General features: G+C 43.5%; 1 protein-coding gene across 3 annotated transcripts in view; it reads right to left on the bottom strand.

Moving 5' to 3' along the window:
• The window catches only part of LOC6034088 (ecdysone-induced protein 74EF), a 340530-nt gene extending 321134 nt beyond the window's left edge, over positions 1-19396 (bottom strand). For all 3 annotated transcript variants that reach the window (XM_038264233.1, XM_038264231.1, XM_001844405.2), the window contains exon 1: positions 18212-19396. The gene's annotated coding sequence lies outside the window, so the exon portion shown is untranslated. The remainder of the gene's footprint in view (positions 1-18211) is intronic.
• Positions 19397-20119: the final 723 nt, after the last annotated feature.

The following is a 20119-nucleotide window of genomic DNA, read 5'->3' as shown; positions in this document are numbered from 1 at the left end:
ACATGGCGGGCGCCGTTGGTGGCCAATGACTGTTACCTATTCGCAACTGATCTAGCTTTAGCAATCATGGTGTTTTATCTTTTCAGCGCATTCATACATGCTGTTGATAAGGGAAACACCACTAGATCGTCGAAGCCTATAATCAGTAGTGCTGAAAGGATATTACGGTTCTGTTCAGCAACGGAGGGGCAACCATGGGTGATCTCTCATGCTCATGCTCATGCTTGTAAATTATCTGACATCCGTTGCCAATCACTCTGTCAAAGTTGACAGATGATCTCGCATGAGCGTATCAATGAGAACAATCGATCTCAAATCCGATCTATTGTTCTGAACACGACAAACCCCGACTCAACTAGACTCAAAAAGATCGCAAACAAAGCAAGAATTTCGCACTCTCTCGCAAATTGTGCCCCAACGAGCATTCCGGTGCGGAGAAGATCGCGATCGCGTCGGCACGATCTCCAAGAAGAAACCCAGCGCAGAACTAAATATAGGTCAGTCGATCAGTACCGGGCGTCATCGTCGACGTCGTGCAAAAAAAAACCCGAGTTGCTCTAGTTCAGCATTTTCTTCTTCTCGTTTTGGTCAAAGAAAGAGAGAAACTACAGCTGGTCGCTGATCAACATTGTAGTATTCGCCGACCTAAGCGAAATCTGCGTCGACAAAACGGCGCTAAATGATGAAAAATGAGACACCACTTGTTGTTGTCGACTCGTTGTCCGCCTACACACCGGCTTCCGAAGCTTCTTGACCAAGTAAATCTTGTTCTTCTTTTGCTGTTGACCGAAAGGATTATCAATCATGGCCGAGGCAGCGGCAAGTTCAGAAAGGCAATGTGTCAGCTCTAGTTGTTTATGCTCAACTCGGAATTAAGAACAGCGTTCAGTTGCCCACACGATTACCCGCGTCTACGATGAGCTAATTGTTGACCGTTTCATGAATATCTTGAATTTTTGCTTCAAACGGACTTGAAATTTTCCCTGCAATCGACCCGCACGTGACGCCCAGCAAAGCCAACGAAGGTCACGTGCGGTTCGGTTCTTGCCAAACCTTTAAAAATAACCTGGAACCGATTAGGGTACCACTGCCCGTTGTGTAACGTACACTATCAACCACTCGAAGGTCGTCACGCACCGAACCGCCCTGCTATCCACACACTGTACACCGGGTGCAGTTGTTCCAACCCTGGTGTGGAACTTCAAGTTTACAAAACGGATGATAAGATAGTCGCATATACTAAACTAAACAACTACCAGCAGCTAGTTGTTACTATCACTCGGTGACGCGTGACCAGTTCACAGCCGGGAATCGGGTCAGGTTCTGGAACAAAGACTTTCCCCCCGTTCGGCTCGTTGGTCACGAAGTTGTTGTTGATAGACTTGGCTTACGGCTCAACTTGGAGTACGTTTAATTAGCGGAGTGGTGATAAAGGGTCTTTCTAAACTTTTTATCGATCATGACCTGACCTTGTTTGGTGGCGATCACTGATAGTTGAAGAATTTGACAAATGAATCAATTCCCTCCGTCCTTATCAGCGCGCGGTAGTTGTGGGTACACTCTACAGCGTTTCTAGGTTATCGCTGATAAGGCACGCGTGATAACGAAAGGGGCCCCAGCTTTATCGATTGCGCAGACTAAACTAGTTCAGGCACTACAAGGAAGCGATGACGAATCCCTTTAATCGCGGCGAAAGGATCTTCTCAAGTAGGGGTAAGCGATTAAGCCAATTAGACACCAATTGTCCTCTGGCCACCGCCACCGCTAGGAGGACGCAAAGTTCCGCGCTAATCCTGCTGCACTTCCTTGTTTGACGCTGTAGTACATCCACTTGAGCCGTGCCGTGCTACCTCGCACACAAATTACACAAACACGACTTAGAAGTGTCGCCTTGAATACTATTTTCCTCCGCGTCAATTGGCCCGTTCAAACGCACCAACCCAGTGCTCAGTCACGCACTGCATAGCTGTGCATTGCGCTAGGGTAGCGGGTCCTATCGTCGACCGCGAACCTCACGTTGACGCGCGGTTCAACTCACGGCTCGCAGCCCCCCTGTAATGGCTTCGTCCCGGTAATGGCAGTCTGGTAACCTTCGAGTGGCGCGACCGGACCGCGGTGAAATGGTGAAATTATTGCGCACTGATGGCCACCGAAGGTCTAGCTCCTAGCGCTATGAGATCATAGATTTGTTCTGAACAGTAGCAGCAGCATGAATTGATGGTAATAGTGTAAATTTATTAGTTCTAAATTGCGGGTGGGCAACAAAGTAATTTGCACACACAACTTGGAAGGATTCTTCCGTCAGTATCGCGCTGACATCAAGTGAGTGGGTCTAAGATTGACATATGTTGACAATCTACACATCAGAATTCACCATCAACCCATCAATAGATCCACAGGTTCAAGGTCTACAGGACTACAAGTCTTCAGTCTTCAGTCCTCAGTCTTCAGTCTTCACTCTTCACTCTTCGGTCTTCAGTCTTCAGTCTTCAGTCTTCAGTCTTCAGTCTTCAGTCTTCAGTCTTCAGTCTTCAATCTTCAGCCTTCAGTCTTCAGTCTTCAGTCTTCAGTCTTCAGTCTTCAGTCTTCAGTCTTCAGTCTTCAGTCTTCAGTCTTCAGTCTTCAGTCTTCAGTCTTCAGTCTTCAGTCTTCAGTCTTCAGTCTTCAGTCTTCAGTCTTCAGTCTTCAGTCTTCAGTCTTCAGTCTTCAGTCTTCAGTCTTCAGGCTTCAGTCTTCAGTCTTCAGTCTTCAGTCTTCAGTCTTTAGTCGTCAGTCTTCAGTCGTCAGTCTTCAGTCCTTAATCTTCAAAAGTTATTTCCATCGGATCAATAGATCCACAAGTTTCCTGGTCTACAAGTCTACCGATCTACAGGTCATCAGATCTACAGTCTTCAGTCTAGTTTTCTGTCAAGACTGAAGGTGCAACCTCCAACAGGAAGTCCCCAGTTTGTACCCTCCACTCTCCAACAGTTCAGCAGCAGTTGGGAGCAGTCTACGTCAGGGGTCATCTCGGGGTCTCTCGCGCGGGATGCTGGTCACCACTCTCGTTTATGCTAATTCGAGTGGGGCGGCCAGCTAATTTGCATACCCGCGCATGATTCACCTTCGGTTCAAGCTACGATAAAGTTGTTGCTGTTGTTCAGGTTCACGCAAAGGGGCTCGTCCTTGGCGATCGCGCGCACACCGCCTGACAGGTGGCGGTAAATTATAGATTAGATTAGCTCGCGTCAAGAACGCAACTTGATTTCATGATTAGAACCGCGATGCGCTTCCTGATAACGCAAATTCTAGAACCTGAGTCACGCTGAACCAAAACAACTTTGTTTTGCTCCAGCCATCGAATTGGCGACCTCGTTCCAGCTGACCAAGGTTCAAACCGTTTAGTGAGTTATGGCGAAAATCAGTGCACACACAATTGTGAAGCATCACAGCCGAAGAAATACCCCGGAAATGAACCAGATGCGAGGCGTATGGCAACGAGTGTCATAAATAACGCCGTTCTCCGAGGGCCAAGTTCCCTGGTGCATCGCGCGCCTTGTACCGTCTCACAACTGCAATAAATTTGCCGCGACCCTCCCCCGCCAGCTAGACCTACCACCCGGCATCTTTTCTAATCGCTTCGGGAAACCTTTTGCATAAATAACCAACATCTCTCCAGGGGTACACGGAGAAAAATCTGTTTCCAAAATTGTGCCATTAAAAGTCATGACATTCAAAACCATGAACAAAGTGTTTAAATTATTTTTTTGAAATTATAATTCGAACACTTTATTCTTGGTTCCGAGTTTCGTTAACGCTTGTTCACGATTTTGGGAACAGATTTTTCTCCGTGTAGCGCGCGCGACGAGCGTTTGACCATCGACTCAAAGTGCAGTTTTTGCAAATCGGTAGGGTAATTGGTGCGATTTTTGACAGGCATTAGATAAACAAACGAACAAAAATTGAAAAGAATTTGAAAGTCGCCAAAATCATGATCGATTGACAAGAACATGAATCGTTACCCTAAACGAAAATCACCTGCGCGAAAAAAATCAAACGATACAATTTAAAAAGCGTCGTAGTCAGTTTGTAAAGAAAAAAACATCTCGCACCCAACGAAATCAATCACAAACTGAAAAGAATGCACGTTTTGCGTACAAATCGCTGTTGACCCTTTTGAAATGTTACGCCCGAACTGCATCGCGAGCCAAACGCAGTTTGGAGCCGGCGGTGGAGCCGCTCTTAGCCTTCACATTCAATAACAAAATTATAAAACAGTTTTACGTCGCTCGTTAGGTTACTCCCACCGTCCGTTCGCAAGTTCGGTCCTGTTCCTAGACGATGTACGGATCTTGGATCGGCGAGGTTCAAGTACAACGTTGAACTTGTAGGTATTGGAGGTGCGTGGGATGTTCCGGCTAATTTCAATTGTTCGTGTTATTTTTCTGATCATTTATTTTTCGAAAACTTAATATTACTTACGTTTATAAAAAGCAGTCAATCTCACACTTTTTCAACATGAACTGTCACTACACTCAAACCCCGATGGTTTGACACCAACTGTTGTCAAACGAACGGTGTAACTTTTTTATTTTGAGCCCCTTTTTACACGGAATTTACACACACTACCAAACGTTTGTTTTGATAGTGTGCGTGAGCGCCGTGTAAAAAGTGACAGTTTTTCACTTTTTAGTTTGATTTTGACCAACCAGCGGGGTACAAACTAAAAAAGTGTCAAACGAAAAAGTGACCAACCACCGGGGGTTGAGTTTACTAGAATAAGTGGGACTGTTTGCCTATTTGGAAAGTTACTACAGATATCTTCAAATTTACTAAAAAAGAACACAACTCCAAGATCCGCTGTTCAAATCCAGTGGCGTGTGCCATTTAATCGCAAAACCAGCCCCCCACAAAAACCCTCCTCACTCTTTATGATTCTCTCTTTTTCCTCTTCTCTCCACCGACAATCTGGGTCAAGGTTGGGCCGGCTTCAATTCGGCGCTCAATTTCTCTCCTTCACTCGCGTGGCTCTCGCGCCGTCTCTTTCGCCCCCCTCTTTCTTTCGCCTCTTCGCGGTGTGCTCTTTTTCTTTGCCCAATTTTCGCATTTGTGCGTGCACTCTCCGGTAGTGGACGGGCGCGTTTGGCTGTGTTGGTGGACCCCGTCCAGTTTTTTAGTGTTTGTCTGGCCGTCTGGCCGTTTTTTTTTTATTTTGACAGCTAACCGGCAATCGACGAGAGCCCCAGACGACTCTTTCGACATGGCTTTGTTAGACAACACTCGTGAAAATGTTTGTTTGAAAACTGAAATATTCAAAATTGGTTTAGACATGAATTTGTGGGTTTTTCGATTTATAAATCCTTCATCTTTCGAGACGAGACGAGTCTGATTAAGCCTACTGGTAGATTCGCTGGTCGGCAGTTGGAATCGCAATCCAAAGGGTTTCAGTTCGAATCCCGGAGTGAAATTCTTCATTATAATTTTTACAGTGTTTCAAACAAAATTGCCACCGGCTGCATTTTGGCCACCGATTTGGCTCCGTTGACGGTGCGTGTACGCACTGTTGGTGCGTCCATTGCGGGGCCATTTTTGGGCCCCGAATGTCAGCAAGTTTTGGGCAATAGAGAGCCGCGTACGCACCGGAGTGCTTTTGACACCCGCGGAGAGAGACCTTCGACTGGCCAGAATAACCATGGGAAGTTAATGCCGGTGAATTCGGCACCAAATTGAAGAGTTTTGCAACGGTTTGGCCGGGTTACTCGTGCGATGCGAGTTTGGGGGCGTCTGGTCAAAATTGGGCAAAATTATTCGAAACGAGCTGCATCAAGCGGGTATTGCGGCATTTGTAGTGAAGGTCGCCGAAGATGATCCCGTTGACTGGGAGAGAGTCTAGCCGAGATATTCTAATAATCGTCTACCAGTTGACCGCAACCATTTCGCGATGCTCGTCACATTATTGGCCGTATCCTTTCTACAAACAGCTATCAACAGACTGTGTCAACTCAGCGATTGCTCAACCCCATCCTCACTCCACCCAGACTGAGCGGGAAAGGGGTCTACTAATGCCGGAGGATTTTTCCAAGCGAGGTTCGTGGTTGATGCTGCGCAAGGACAGGAAACGTCCCGGTGGTTCGTGTAACTGTACAAATTTGCTCGAATTTACAGCGATTTTCGATCGATGTGCAGAAAGATTTTTGTACGAAGGGAGCAAGGAGTTGCCTCAGTAACATCGAAACCAATCAGAATTTACGCTCAAATTGGGGTTGGGATTTATTGCCGCTATGCACGGAGAAAAAAGAGTTCCTAAAATCGTGAACAAGCGTTCATGAAAATGGGAACCACGAAAAAAGTGTTTAAATTTCATGGTACGTTTTTCAAAATCGTACCATGGGATTTGAACACTTTGTTCGAGGTTCCCATTTTCATGAACACTTGTTTACGATTTTGGGAACTCTTTTTTACACTCAATGTTTACATTTGATTATAGGACTTAGTGAAAAAAAGTCTAGATTTCAATATTTATTTTGATAAATATATTGATTTTTAATATTTTCAAAAAATATCAACACTTTGGCATAACCGATTTGACGTTGTACAAACCAAAACAAAACTGACAGCTCACCCCACTCAGGTCAGAACCAAGCGAGGGATTGGGCACAGCTCTTGTAAACTCTGCGCCACGAAATCTCTCTATCTTTCTGTATCCCTTTTGGTTGACGCGGTGAAACCGAACTGATCCCGCCAAAGGTTGACAGAAGAGCTGGCCAAGCTACCGATGGTCATCAGTATTGCGCGTATTCCCGAAAAAGACACGCGGCATATCAGCCTCGAAACGACGCGCCGCGCTTTCGGTAAATGCGCGCTGTCAAATCCCATACTGCGCGTTTTGTTTTTGTTGATCTTCTTCTTCTTCGAATCGCATGGCATAGTTGCCGGGTATGTTTTTTATTGCACCAAAATTGCTGGCAACAATGTCTGCGGCACATTCTGAAATGACGCGCGGCCTTCGAGAGAAACGGACAATAGGGGAACTATACCCTTTCTCAGCCTATTTCTATTATCGGCCTATCAGCACTTTGATCATGAATTACAGCTTTCATAAAGAGTTTTTGACTGTTCCAAAGCAGCTCAGCATAAATAGCTCAAAAAAAAGTGAGCAAGCAACTCTTCATTGTTGATACATCTGAAAATGTTGATTTTATAGCGGAAAACGGCAAAAGTGATGAGAATTGGTCGAACGGCTTAGAGTGATTAAAATGGGCATATTTCCCCTAACTATCACGAATGTTTGGTGTAGGTGTCGAAAAATGAGAGATTGCGTCATAATAATCATGCCAATATTTTATCAAATAGTTGTGATTGCCAAGGTACTAACAACAAAGCCTAGATATTAAAATTAGTAGTGTGAACCCACGATACAACAAGCCTACACCACTTGTTTCTTGCCACCATGTTTGACAATATTGTAACTGTTGTCACCATTGGAGCCATATTGGTCCAACTACCAATATCGAACGCGTTTTGCCAACTCAGTGACTGTTCAAACCCAATCGAAGCCCATCCAGGATGTCCGGTATCCGACTTTTATTCCCTAGAAGTCTATCAACCGTTGGACTTCAACAAACCACTAGCAAAGGATCCGTACCACATGTTCAACTTGCTCAGCGACGAATCCGAAAGAAACTGCGTGACGATCACTTTGAACCCTTCGAAACACAGCAACGGAGAGTTTACCTACTATTTCGACATCAGTTGTGGCAGAGCGCGTCCGTACATGGCCGTTTATGCCAACTACCGTCAGGATACTGTGAGGTGTTTTCAACGCAGCAACGAGTCTTTGTGGTCGGCACGTCATTGCAATATTTTTGCCCGCGAACGGATCCGGCTTAACTTTATGCGGGAACGGGGATTGCTGCTCATGGAAGACCTGTACAGCGCGGGGCAGACGAAATCGTGGCTGATGTTGCGCAAACAGGTCGACCCCGTTGATGGGGAGCATTGTAAATGTCCGAAGTTGTTTCATTTTGACAAAATCTTCAAAAAATGCTTTAATGAATATAGGGCCAGTAAGGGTAGACTACTACCAGGTGCAAACAAACAAAAACTCATATTTTTTGTCTATAAAGTTATAATAGGGTTAATCATAATCATAGTATTGCTAGCTGTATCATGGAAGCTAACAGACTTGAAAAAGTGTCGTAGTTCACGTGTTGAAAGTGAAATATCGGCAAGTAAAAAGATACTAAAAAGACCATCAACAACATGATCTAATTCAGTGTACACAACAGAACGGAAAAAAATACTTAATCGCCCAAAAATTACTAGAAGCCGTCATTACATACGTGCAGCCATGTTCGAACACATCGTAATCCTTTTCATTCAAGTTCTACCCCTAACTGTTGATGGCCTCTGCCAGCTCGGTGATTGTTCAAGCTCAACTAAAATCCTCCCCAACTGTCCCAAGTCCGAGTTCACCAAGAAAGAAGTTTACCGACCTATTGGATACACGAAACCAACAGCAAATCCCAACCACCTGTTCAACCTGATCCACGACCGCTCCGAACGCAACTGCACCCGGGTCGTGCTCAGCCCTGGCGTCCACGATTCGGTCGGATTCAGCTACTACCTGGACGTGACCTGTCGGGCGGATCGACGCCCGTACGGCGTATATCTGGCGCTGGAGGCGTTCTTGCACCGGGGAGTTGTGGCGTGCTATCACCGCAGCAACATCTCCATGTGGATGGCCAAGAACTGTAAGATTTTTGGACGTGAAAGAATCAGGTTTGATTTTGTCCGGGATGAGGGTAGACTCACGATGCAGGATCTGTCCAAACGAGGGAAAACGTTGTCGCGGTTGGTGTTACGTACAGACGAGGAACTTCGGGATGACCATCGCAGCTGCAACTGCTCGAAGCTCGCACAATTTCAAGAGACATTTTACAAGTGTTATGGTAAACTGGCGTTTCCTGAAAGGACTTTTCAAAGTATCGATTCGATGCAAACGAAAATTGATGTAAATCTTACATTAAGCTTGTTTACTTGCCTCACATTGCTTTTATTAAGATATTGATGCACAAATAATCTCGATTTAATGTTATAAGTCTGTGGACCATAATTTGTCACTACACCCGGAGTATTGTTGCGCCATCCGAGAGATTGTTGAACTCGACCTGGTACACCAAGAAAAATGAGTTCTCAAAATCGTGAACAAGCGTTCATGAAATTCGGAACCACGAACAAAGTGTTCAAATTTCATGGTACGTTTTTCAAAACTTCAAATTCGGAATTTGAAGACTTTGTTCGTAGTTCCGAATTTCATGAACGCTTGTTCACGAATTTGGGAACTCATTTTTCTCCGTGTAGTATAAAGGTTCTGTGAACGGGGCTCATGGGTTCATTTTCAAGAAAGTTTAGCTTTCAAAAAAAAAATAATGCCGCTATCGAGAATCGAACCCATGATCGTTGACGCCTTTGCCGGATCTGTCACCAAAGTTCGATGAAATCGATATGGTCATTTGTCAATGTATGCCACTCAAAGTGATGAACTATTTCGATGAACGAATGAACAAAATATCGTTGTGGTTCACACGCGAGAGATTATTCTACCATTTGATTTTGATAGAGGTAACTTCTCGGCTTGCTCTTGTTCTCATGTAAAAAGAACATGTTAAACCGCAGTCTTAGCCTGTCAGCCTAAAGGAAAACAAAATCCAGTCAAATCATTCCTTTTCTAATAGCTTAACATTCCGTCACCCATCCGGCTGAACTTGAAACCGCTTCGTCCCCCAAAAGCGTCCAAAATGTACTTTCCGCTCCAAAAAGCAGGGCCCCAACTCTCGTGAATTAATTTCTGGGTCAAGTTTATCTCCGCTGTGTGCGTGTGAATCAGACGAAAAAACCGAAACCGAAAGTGGTGTCTCCAACCTGTTTGGGGGGTGATCACTATCAGGAGGTCTCAACCACGTAGGTCGCGCCATTATTTAACCGTCGATTGCGTAACGCTCAAAATAGGGTAGTCTGCCGCACAATTGAGGCCGTCGGAGACGGTTCAGCGCCTCGGCAGTTCTAGCAAATCGCTGCAACCGCAAACTCTGCGGTTGGCCAGTTTCGCTGACCAAAGGGTTGATCGTTCTACTGGTCTAGATTCTGTTCTGTTCTGCCAGCGTAAGCTTGAACGCTGGAGGGGGGGCTTCCAGTGAACGAAAAAAAAAAAATATCGAACACTTTGCTTGTTTGTTTACACTTTTTGTGGCTGAGCATAATTAGTCCAAGTGAAAACAATTCCGATCGAACGGGGCGGTTTGTGCGATCATCAGCGCAAGCTAGCTGGTAAGGGGAGCAAGTTTTGCAAATAAAGTCACGGGTTGAAGCAAAATATGAGTTGGTTCGAGAACGAAGTTTGAGCAATCGAACCGATTTACTGGGAAGTGACTGATGAAGTCACTGAGTAACGATCGTCAGTTTTCAGATATCTGGACATGAGCAAGTTCTTGGATGACCCAGAAATTGGTCCATGGGGAAGCTAACCTGCACGGAGAAAAATTACTCTACGCTTCAAGGAGCTCCTGAAGATTTCTTACAACCGCAAAATAATCAACTGAATTCGTTGTACCTTTACGGTAGTAGTTGATCGTGGATATTGAGTTACCACGATCAACTCTAAAATCGCAAGAGTCCTCTCGTCTACCGATCTTCAGCTCAAACTTCCAGAACAGTGCGTCTCAAAGCACCTATTATGGCACCACCTCGAGCCGCACAGATGTCCGCTCCACCGCGCAACCTTGACGGCCTGTCGGAAAAAGCGTTCGATACCCAAAAAGCCCCAAAAGTCGTCCAAGCCACTCTCGCAGCAGTTCCAAGATGGCCACCACCATCAATCGCCGTCGTCGTCGCGGTGGTGGTTCGCCTTGTGCAAAAGCTTTTTGAATGTCGATCCGCGCAAGGATAGCGCTTGACCTTAGGCTCACTGGTGGTGGTGGTGGTGGTGAGTTGCGTTACGAGCCCACAGCTGAGAGAGTCGAGCTGCGCAACGAGCTGCGAGCGTGATTCACGCGCGTCTCGGGCAAGCTTCAGGTGCACCGCCGAAGAATGCTTAATTAAAACTGTCAATCGAGAGAGCTGATCGACGAGCCGCGCACGACACGCAGACAGAGGCGAGATTTTGGCGGTCATAGTGCAAGGATAGTGGGCTTGGATGGCGGTCGACCGGCTGGCGGTTTGTTGGCGAACCGGTTTTGACGCGTTGCGAGCTTGGCGGGGTGGGCCAAGATCAGGCGGCCGCAGGGTGGGGAATTCGAGGCGCGATCACTTCCTAGGATCGTTGGTTGAGTTGATTTAAGAATTGTGGCGAAATAGTAGAGAGATTGGTCGGAGTTTGTACTGATTGTTGACCGATTTGAAAGGGAGTTGAAAATTCACTGCAATTTAGGACTTCAACAACGACCGATCTACATCTAAGTTCGTGTTAAGCCTGGAACAAGATTGTCTGTCAAGTCATCATAGCATGCCTGACATCGATCACCATTAAACAAAGGAACCCGTGTAGATTGTCAAGCAAACAGCTCTTGAAAAAACCAAAGTAGTGTAACGTTCTGCGCCCAACTTTGCGTTCGATGGCGACTGATAATCTTGTTCCAGGATAGAATCCGATCATAATATTTACCTTTTTGACAGTTGTGATAGTGTAGCAATTCATTGGCCTGAAGCAAAACCACACCACAAGTACTGTCAAAAAGGTAAATATTATGATTAAATCACTAGAGTAATGGAGCACCGGATTCGAGTGGTAGAAATGAAAGTTCTCCCATAAGAAATACATTGTAGAAAACAGCAAGCACTGCTCGAATGGAAATGCTCCATTGTTAGGATATCGTGATAATGTAATAAGGTTAATGTAGAATCTGTCATCCTTTCAATCTGTCAAACTGTCAATCTGTCAACCTGTCAATCAACAACATTTTTCTCGATTTCGCTGTCAATGTTTCCAAAATCGACATCATTGTTGTTCAAAACCGGAAAAATGTTGACAATTTTGGAAACATTTTTGTTTACAAATTGGACAACTTAGAGTTACCGGATTAGCTTACAACATTTCTATCCGTGTGTCAATGTGTCAACCTGTCAACCTGTCAACCAGGGAGATGCTAACGGCAGCCATATTGGGGGGTTGAGATAAATATCGCACGGAAACTACGCACAGTAAAAACCAAAATATTTTTTTATAATTCAATTATTTTTTTATAACATAACTTTTGAATTACTGTAGTAAAAGTCAAATTACACAGTAGTTAAGTTAAACGTTATATGTGATAAAAGTACAATTTAAAATGAGGTCAACGGCCAGATGTGTTCTTAATGATTCCAAGTTTAATAGATTATTTTGCACATAAATTGAGAAAAATCACCTCAATAACTTACATTAAGTTTTCAACGTAAATAGCGGGATAATTTTACATCCAAGAACATTATCAGTTTCTTTCCATTTTATGCCTGAAGCTATGCCTGAACAGCAGTTCTTTTGTTCTAGTTTTGTTTTGAAGCCGTAAGTGACAGCTCCCTATTTTACTGGCTTTGTTTTGGAGCCGTAATTGACAGCTTGTGTTGGATGCGGTTGAGCTGCCTGTACTGAGATATAGATGTCGCCCTCCTGCTGTCAACATGTCAATATGTCAACCTGTCTACAGTCAATCCTCACTTCTTGGAATGCATCAGCCCAACCTCACCCAGCTCGTAATTCGGGGCACATGCAAGTACTAAAACTGGACACGCGCGCACACGCGGGGCACGAAAATAAAAACAGACTGCGCCGCAGTGTCATTTGCGCGCCAGAATTGCCCCCCGGAGAATGCACATGTGACCAGACCCCCGTCCCCCCTCCTCTCCCTCGAACCAACCAGTTCTACGGAGAGAAAGTACCAGGTTCATAGACAAACTAGCCGATTAGCCAACGCTTTGTACTACACACAGTTTTCGCTACGCCACGGGAACCCGCGGAACGTGACGTTTGACGTAAACAGTGTCCGACCTGCGGGGTAGCCGCCGACTCCAGGGGGGGGGGGGGGGGAGTTTGGTTACGATATATTTACGATAAAGCATGGCTTTGTGAATGATGTTTTTGCGCGGCCAGAGCGATTGGACGCCACCGCTGCCACTTCCTGAAACACGAGTTTCGCACGAATCGCTGCAAGTTTTAACAATAATTTTGGTGCCGAGTAGGGGCAGGCACGTTCCGATACGGGCACACGCGTATATCTGCTAAGTGCACGCCTATCGCACGTTCGCGCTGATTTGGAATTGCGCCACTTTTTAGGGTCTACACGTGTCTTCCAGACCTTGGCGAAGCCACACTGTTTGATACGCAGTTACGTAATGTCACTACGAACTCGTTTGTGAGGACACCTTCGAGTTCATGAAGTTGGCACTGAGATCACCGACTGTAACACCTTTCAACTCATCTAGATCTTCACGATCATGCCGCAATCTCTGCCCTACCCGTAAACAAACGTCCAACCCCCAACAAACCGCCTGAATTGGCAATAAACCTTCAAAACTTTATAATTTTCAAATTAAAACCAGTAGCGCACACAATGCCACCGTCCATCACCGCGCCAACTAATTGTATACAGCTTGACCGTGCGAGAAAAGAGCTTTTCAAGGCCGCCAAAAAATAAGCCCCCAAACGAAGCTCGGCTGTTTTGACGGCCACCAGCCGCGCCGAACCGCGAAGAAGGAAATCCTCAATGTTGTTGCTTTTGTCCAGCGATCCTCCCCAGGAAATCAGTGGGGCAATTAATCAGCACCGAGATTGTGGAAGGACTTAACCTTTGACCAGCGGCGGAGACGGAGCGTGGAAAAAAGAGGGGTGGGGGCTGGCCGTGAAGGCCTTGGTCAGCTGCTGGTCACGGGTTTCTGAGCATTTTGTGTGGGGTCTCTTGGCGCGTTTATGGTGCGTGGTGACAATGGGCAATTTGTAGTTTTTGAGAGCGTTGGTGATGCAGCGAATCTTCCTGGGCATGGTCGGGCAAGATTGACAGAAATATTTACAAGATCAAGTTAGATCAAGAAACACAGAATGTTTACACTTGCGACATGTTGTCACATGTCGCAAGCGTTTTCGTCGCTCTTGATATTGATCTAGTTCAAGAAGATCCAACAGCGATCAACACGATCAGTTCCGTCTGGAGGTCGCCTTGCTGGCACTGGTCCAGCCCTAGCTAATCGAGTGCCAACTCGCATTTCGGCTGTTTCCTAAACATGGCACCTCCCTGCTATTCGGGCAGTGCGCGCAGTGTACAGCATTTGGCAGTTGAGGCGCCAAACCGCGCGTATCAAAATAAAAACATCGCTTGTGTCCTTCCGATCGGGGATGTCCTCCATGTGTCGTTAGAATAATATCAGCTGTAGAATTGATTTGATTTGTTTTTTTTTTTTTTTTTTTTTTTGGGAAAATGCTTTGGGCAACCTTTTCGCACTGCAGAAAATCTGTCACAACATGTTCATCAATGTCTCTTGGCGGAATTGACAGTTTTCATATTTATGTAGTCAGGATGATAAGCCGGATGTGTTGATTAACTGCACATGTTGATATCTAACGTAAAAAAATTAAGAAAAACTCATAAAGTCCACAAATAACTACAAACGCTGAAATTTTGAAACCAGCTCTTCGTTTTGAAAAACAACACATAAAATGAGTGTACGCTACAGATTCTTATGCATGTACTCTCATATTCGGAACAGTTTACAGATACGCCAATGTTCAACAAATCATAATAGAACATAATGATTTGCTTTTTCCTTCATGTGAAAGATTTTCTTGCGATCTTTCGATTGATGTATAAACCGGCTGTATATTTTTACGTTTTATATCAAGTTTTTAAAGAAAAACATTGGCCCTTGAAATCCACAAATTTGGAACACTTTTTTCTTAGGAGTCATTATTTTTTACAAAATAATGGCTTCACACTTTGAAACCAATAAAACTCATGCTTAGTGATGTTTTAAACATGGTCTGATATTTTTTTTGTGAAAATATCAGTTAAATTTAGGTGTTCCACAATTGTGGGAGGCACAAAAACATCCCACAATCATATGGAACAGGCAATTTGGATGCAGTGTTTTGCTGCTCTGGTTAAAATAGTCTTGAAATGAGATTTTTTGTTCAAAAACTACTATTTTTTCTAGTGAAATGGCAAGAAAATGTCCAAATGAAGGTTCCGAATTTCCGAATATGTGGGATGACTGTAGTTTTGAATTTAAATTTATTTTTAATTCAAAAAGATCAAAATGGGTTTGTGATGCTCGATAAAAGTGAGGTTTTTTTTACAAATTTAACTCAGGGTTCTTAGTTTTGACTTATTTAGTAGATGATGCAATGTTCAGAACTTTTTTGTGTATCATCTGGTTCAATAGTTTCACAATCTTACGAGCCCAAAAAAGCAGATCATTAAAAAAAATCTATTGGTATCACGATCACAAATTGGAGAGAATGATTTATAGTTTATTATTGGTAGGCTTCGATCTAAAAATACATGTCAAATCGATATTTCAACCAATTTTAAGTTTTTTTAAATTTAGAAAAAAAAGATGCGTTGGTCTTCCATGTTTGATTTTTTTTATATTTTCTAGGGTCAACTTTGGCTGTGAGAAAAACTAAAAAGAAGAAAGGTAATGATAGAAAGTGGTATAATGAGCCTAATAATAGCAGAAACAAACAAAAAACTTAACAAGATAAATGTCTTTAAAAATAGTTTTTGTTGGAACAAAAGTTGCACAAAATGACTTCCTTAACATGGGAAAAATAAAAAAAAATCGTTATAAAATGGGAACTTTAGAGGTTTGATATTTAAAAAAACTGTAAGAAATATTAGTCTTTGGTATTATTTGTACATGTGATTTGCATTTATGTCCCAAGTGAAAAAAAAATGAGCATTAAAAATCACCAAGTCTTATGATAACATTTAAGTAAGGAAACAGTTGATAAAGGGTGGTTCAAAATTGCTGATTGTTTAAATAAGGATTTACCACAAAATCATACTATCAAATTATTTCTGAACAATAACTTTCCCAGTTTATGTGAATCCTTGATTATGTTTAGTTTTTGTTCACATCAAATAGCTTGCTTCAAATGGAACATTTTTTTCTTTTGATGTTACAACTTAAAGTTTCTTTAACTAAATCTGTTATGCATCTATTAACAAAATACTCATAAATGTATGGTAAGGAGTATTATACGTTGCAAATATTGTTAAATCATGTTACAATAACACGTTAAAACTTTAATTAAGAAATTTAATTAATTTTGTCTACTCTCAGTACAAAATGTCTCAAAGTCTCATTTTTTCTAAAAAAAAATCGTGACACTTTGGGAGTATTAAAAAAGTTCCAAATAAAGTTAAAATAAATTGCTGAAAACCTGAAAATTAACACAACTTTCACACAAAGAACAAAAGCCGCCAGATCAAAATTGAAAAAAAATACTGGCCATGTACCCATTGCAGTTCGTTGCCCAGATTTATTGAAAAACCATCAAACACGAATGCTGCAAATCGTGTTCAAATTCTAAAGGAGCCATTACACTACCGCAAACAAACAAACAAACTCACACTTTTTCGTATTTCGACGGCAACATTTCAAAAGGCATCATGTACATTTTGACACTTGCTGGGTTATTGCATATTCTGAAAGTACTCCTAATAAGCTACCTCTCCACCAAAAATGAGCAAAAGTAAAATCAGTAAAGTCTGTTTAATAATGATTTTAAATAAAGTAACATAAACAAAATCTCTGCCATCAGCAGTGCCTGCTTGTATAGCCCTGTCAACCTGTCAAATAAAAGACTACAAGAAACTCGTGACGAAAAAACAGCATCATGAAAAAGACGCCATGTACATTTACCGACGAAAAGCGAATCATAACAAAACTTCCCCTCCGCTTGCAAAAAGCGCCATGTACATTCGGAGTGATATAAACGTTAGTGATTTCAAAAGAAGTTATGTTTGTTTTTCCTAAATATAATTAAGAAAATAATGTTTTATTGAATATGGATGATCACGTATCAATAAAAGCAACGTTTTTCATCGTTTGTTATCATTAGAACATCTGCTTTTGCTTTTATATTGAAATGGGAATTGAAAAATGATGCTAAACTTTCGAATGCGTTTTTTCTTGAAACGCATGTACATGATGCTTTTTAGCAATTGCTGCATCGCTTCGGATTACAAAACAAACAAAATCTACAGATATTTAAAGACATTTTTATTTGTCGTGAATTTTTTGATTCCAGCCCCCGTACACGGAGAAAAAAGAGTTCCCAAAATCGGGAACCACGAACAAAGTGTTCAAAAACGTTTGTTTTTGGTTCCCTTCTCCATGAACTCTTTTTTCTCCGTGACGGATTTCTTCCAAAATCCAATCCATTTACAATGTTCTGGAATGTCTTTTACAATTTTTTTTAGGGATGACTTTTGAAGTAGGTACTCAATTTACCTTCACAATTTTCAACAGAGAATAATGGAACCTCATGACGGATCGAATGAGACCAAAACGGTCAAAATCTTACACATAGAGGTTTGTTCAGTGAACGTGCGTCTAGAAAGTCTAAATAAGATTTTTTTCTCGAGAGATGGTGATTTCCACTCGTTTGTTTTCGGCAATAACTCACCTGTATGGTTCTTTAAGAGAACCAGCGAGTTGAAGTTACGATTCCAACTAGTTTGGAGCCTTGGGTTTTGGAGTGCTAATAGATCGAACTGAATGCTCAAGGGTGATCCTCTTGGTGTAGCCGCCCAGTATTATTCAATCTTTTCTGAAATGTTCATGCTTGGTGTTCCTCCTCAATTTATGAGCTCTGTTTTCTAAATTTTCGAAACAAGATCGCAGTTCGTAAATCAGTTCATTAATTCTGGTCGTGTGATCTGCGAAGTTTGTTTTCATGACATTTCATGATCACTTTTCTACTAGAAACAGAATATGACATGCAAATGTTTCGCATAAATTTCGCCCCAGCATCGTGACACTAACATCCTTGCAGCCACGTGCAAACCACTCGATCGATAGAACATTCAATAGTCGCCTTTCAAGTCCGTGTGTGCATGCAGGAACTATCGAGAACCCGTAGTCTGATAGTAGTGACTTGTCCAAAGGACATCCAGCTTCCCCACAACTCACACCAATTCAATCGAAGGCAAACCATATCACGAAACCAATTAAAAAGCGATTCACTGTTCTGCCTCACCTTGACGATCACGAGTTGCAAGCCGTTGATCGGCTGGCAAGTTCCGGAACGCGCCACGATCAGCAAGTGTGTGTGGGTGTGTGTGTAATCCTCTCTCTTTCTTTCGTGTCACGATGCTTCACGTAAACAACTCGGATCTTAAAATCACTTTTTTCTCTCTTTGTGTTTAATTACACCGGTAATTTTTCACCCTCACTTGAAACATTCACTTTTTTTCTGCCTTCCTTTCTTTTCTGCGCTCCTCTTGCCGTGAGTTTAATCCACTTTTACTATCTCTCGGCCTCGTTTGGCACACACACACACACGTGGTTTGCTGTGAAAATTTGTATGCGTGCGTGTAACACTTTCAATTTTTAACCTCCAAAATTCAGCGCGCACCTATGCAAATCAATCTTCCGCAAAACAATAGAAATTAAACGTACACACTTATCACTTTCAAGTTGTTTTTCTCTCCTTCTCTTTTCCTTCTCGGTACTTCACTTTATCCATTTGCCATCCACCACCGTTGGTGGTGCTTTTGTGAGCTTGATTTCTTCAGTTGATTGCTTCCATTGGCTTCTTCTGCTGCTGCTAATAATCCTCTCTCATTGTTGGCGATCATTAAAAGCTTCGAGATTCATTTTCAATCACCATTTCCATCAGCGGCGAGCGATTTTTACTTCACCACCTTTCTGCAAACTCACTTTCTAAATCCCGACCGCGCAAAGCGCGTGCCACTCAATTTTGTTTTGCACTATTTCGGGAAACTTTTTTTTGTTGCTTGTTTTCACTTTCTGTTGTTATCCTTAATGTTGGGCCATCCCCTCCCGGCCAAGGTTGCCCGATCCATTGTTGTTGTCGCGACGAATCGCGAGCGACTTGCTCTCGATTGATTCGATTCTTGCTCACGCGATCGGTGCGATCACATGGTTCCCTGGCGGGGAATTCTTCCGCCAAATTGAACGAAAACTCCAAACCAACAAGGAGGTTAGAATCCAACCGAAAAAAAAAAACAGAATATCGCCACACTAATTAGATTGTAAACCGCGGCGGCGTACGCCGAGGGGCGACCAAATCGCGCGTGAACCGAAAATTTTCCGACAAAAAAATAACCGCAACAAAAAAACGATCGCAACCGAAAAAATAAACGCACAAGGACAGCTGGTTGAACAAAAAAAGCGCGCGCGCACAAACGTCAACACGAATCAAAAGTCACAGATTGACTGAGCGCGCGACGAACGCTGGCCATGCTGGCTCGACGTAACCGACCAATGAACGACGAGCGCTCGGGGAGCCGACGACGCTCGGATGAACTCGCCGAGCGTGAACACACACACACTGCTTGGCGCTCGCACCTTGGAGCTCAAAGACCTTCAACGGGGTCTCCCCTTTCCCTCCCCCTTCCCACAAGCTTCGCGGTGACGAATGAAAGGAAAATTGCGAAAATAAAAAAATGGAACGAAAATATTTCGCAAAAAAAGGGAAAATCTCAACCCAAACGTCAAAAAGTGCCCCCTGGCTTTTTGACGGATGAACACGTCGGAAAAATGACAGCAGCGCGCAGCGGTGAACCGCGAGCACGTGGGAGCTGGCAAAGGGGGGGGCGGGAGTTACGCCGACTGGTTCATGCGGGGCTGCCTTGAGCAGATGATGACTCGAAAACTTGACCCACTTTGGATGCAGGCAAGCCTCACCTTAACCGAGTGCGCGGCGCGGGAAAGAGGGTGAGAGAGAGAGAAGAGGGGCGGCGCAGTACAAAAGTATTGGCGTTCGGTTGGTTGTGTAAAGGTTGTGTGTTGTGAGCTTTCAGCTTCACGATTAGTAGCGAGAATTGCTGCTGGTGTGTGCGGGGAATACGTCATCGATGATGATGATGGAGGGGTGAGGCAAGACCTTAACTGCACTTTGGCAGACAGGCGGCACTGTGGT

The sequence above is a fragment of the Culex quinquefasciatus genome, chromosome 3 (genome assembly GCF_015732765.1).
Source record: "Culex quinquefasciatus strain JHB chromosome 3, VPISU_Cqui_1.0_pri_paternal, whole genome shotgun sequence".
NCBI lineage: Eukaryota > Metazoa > Arthropoda > Insecta > Diptera > Culicidae > Culex > Culex quinquefasciatus.
Note: the sequence above shows the minus strand (reverse complement) of the source record. Positions and strands in the feature narration are given on the sequence as shown.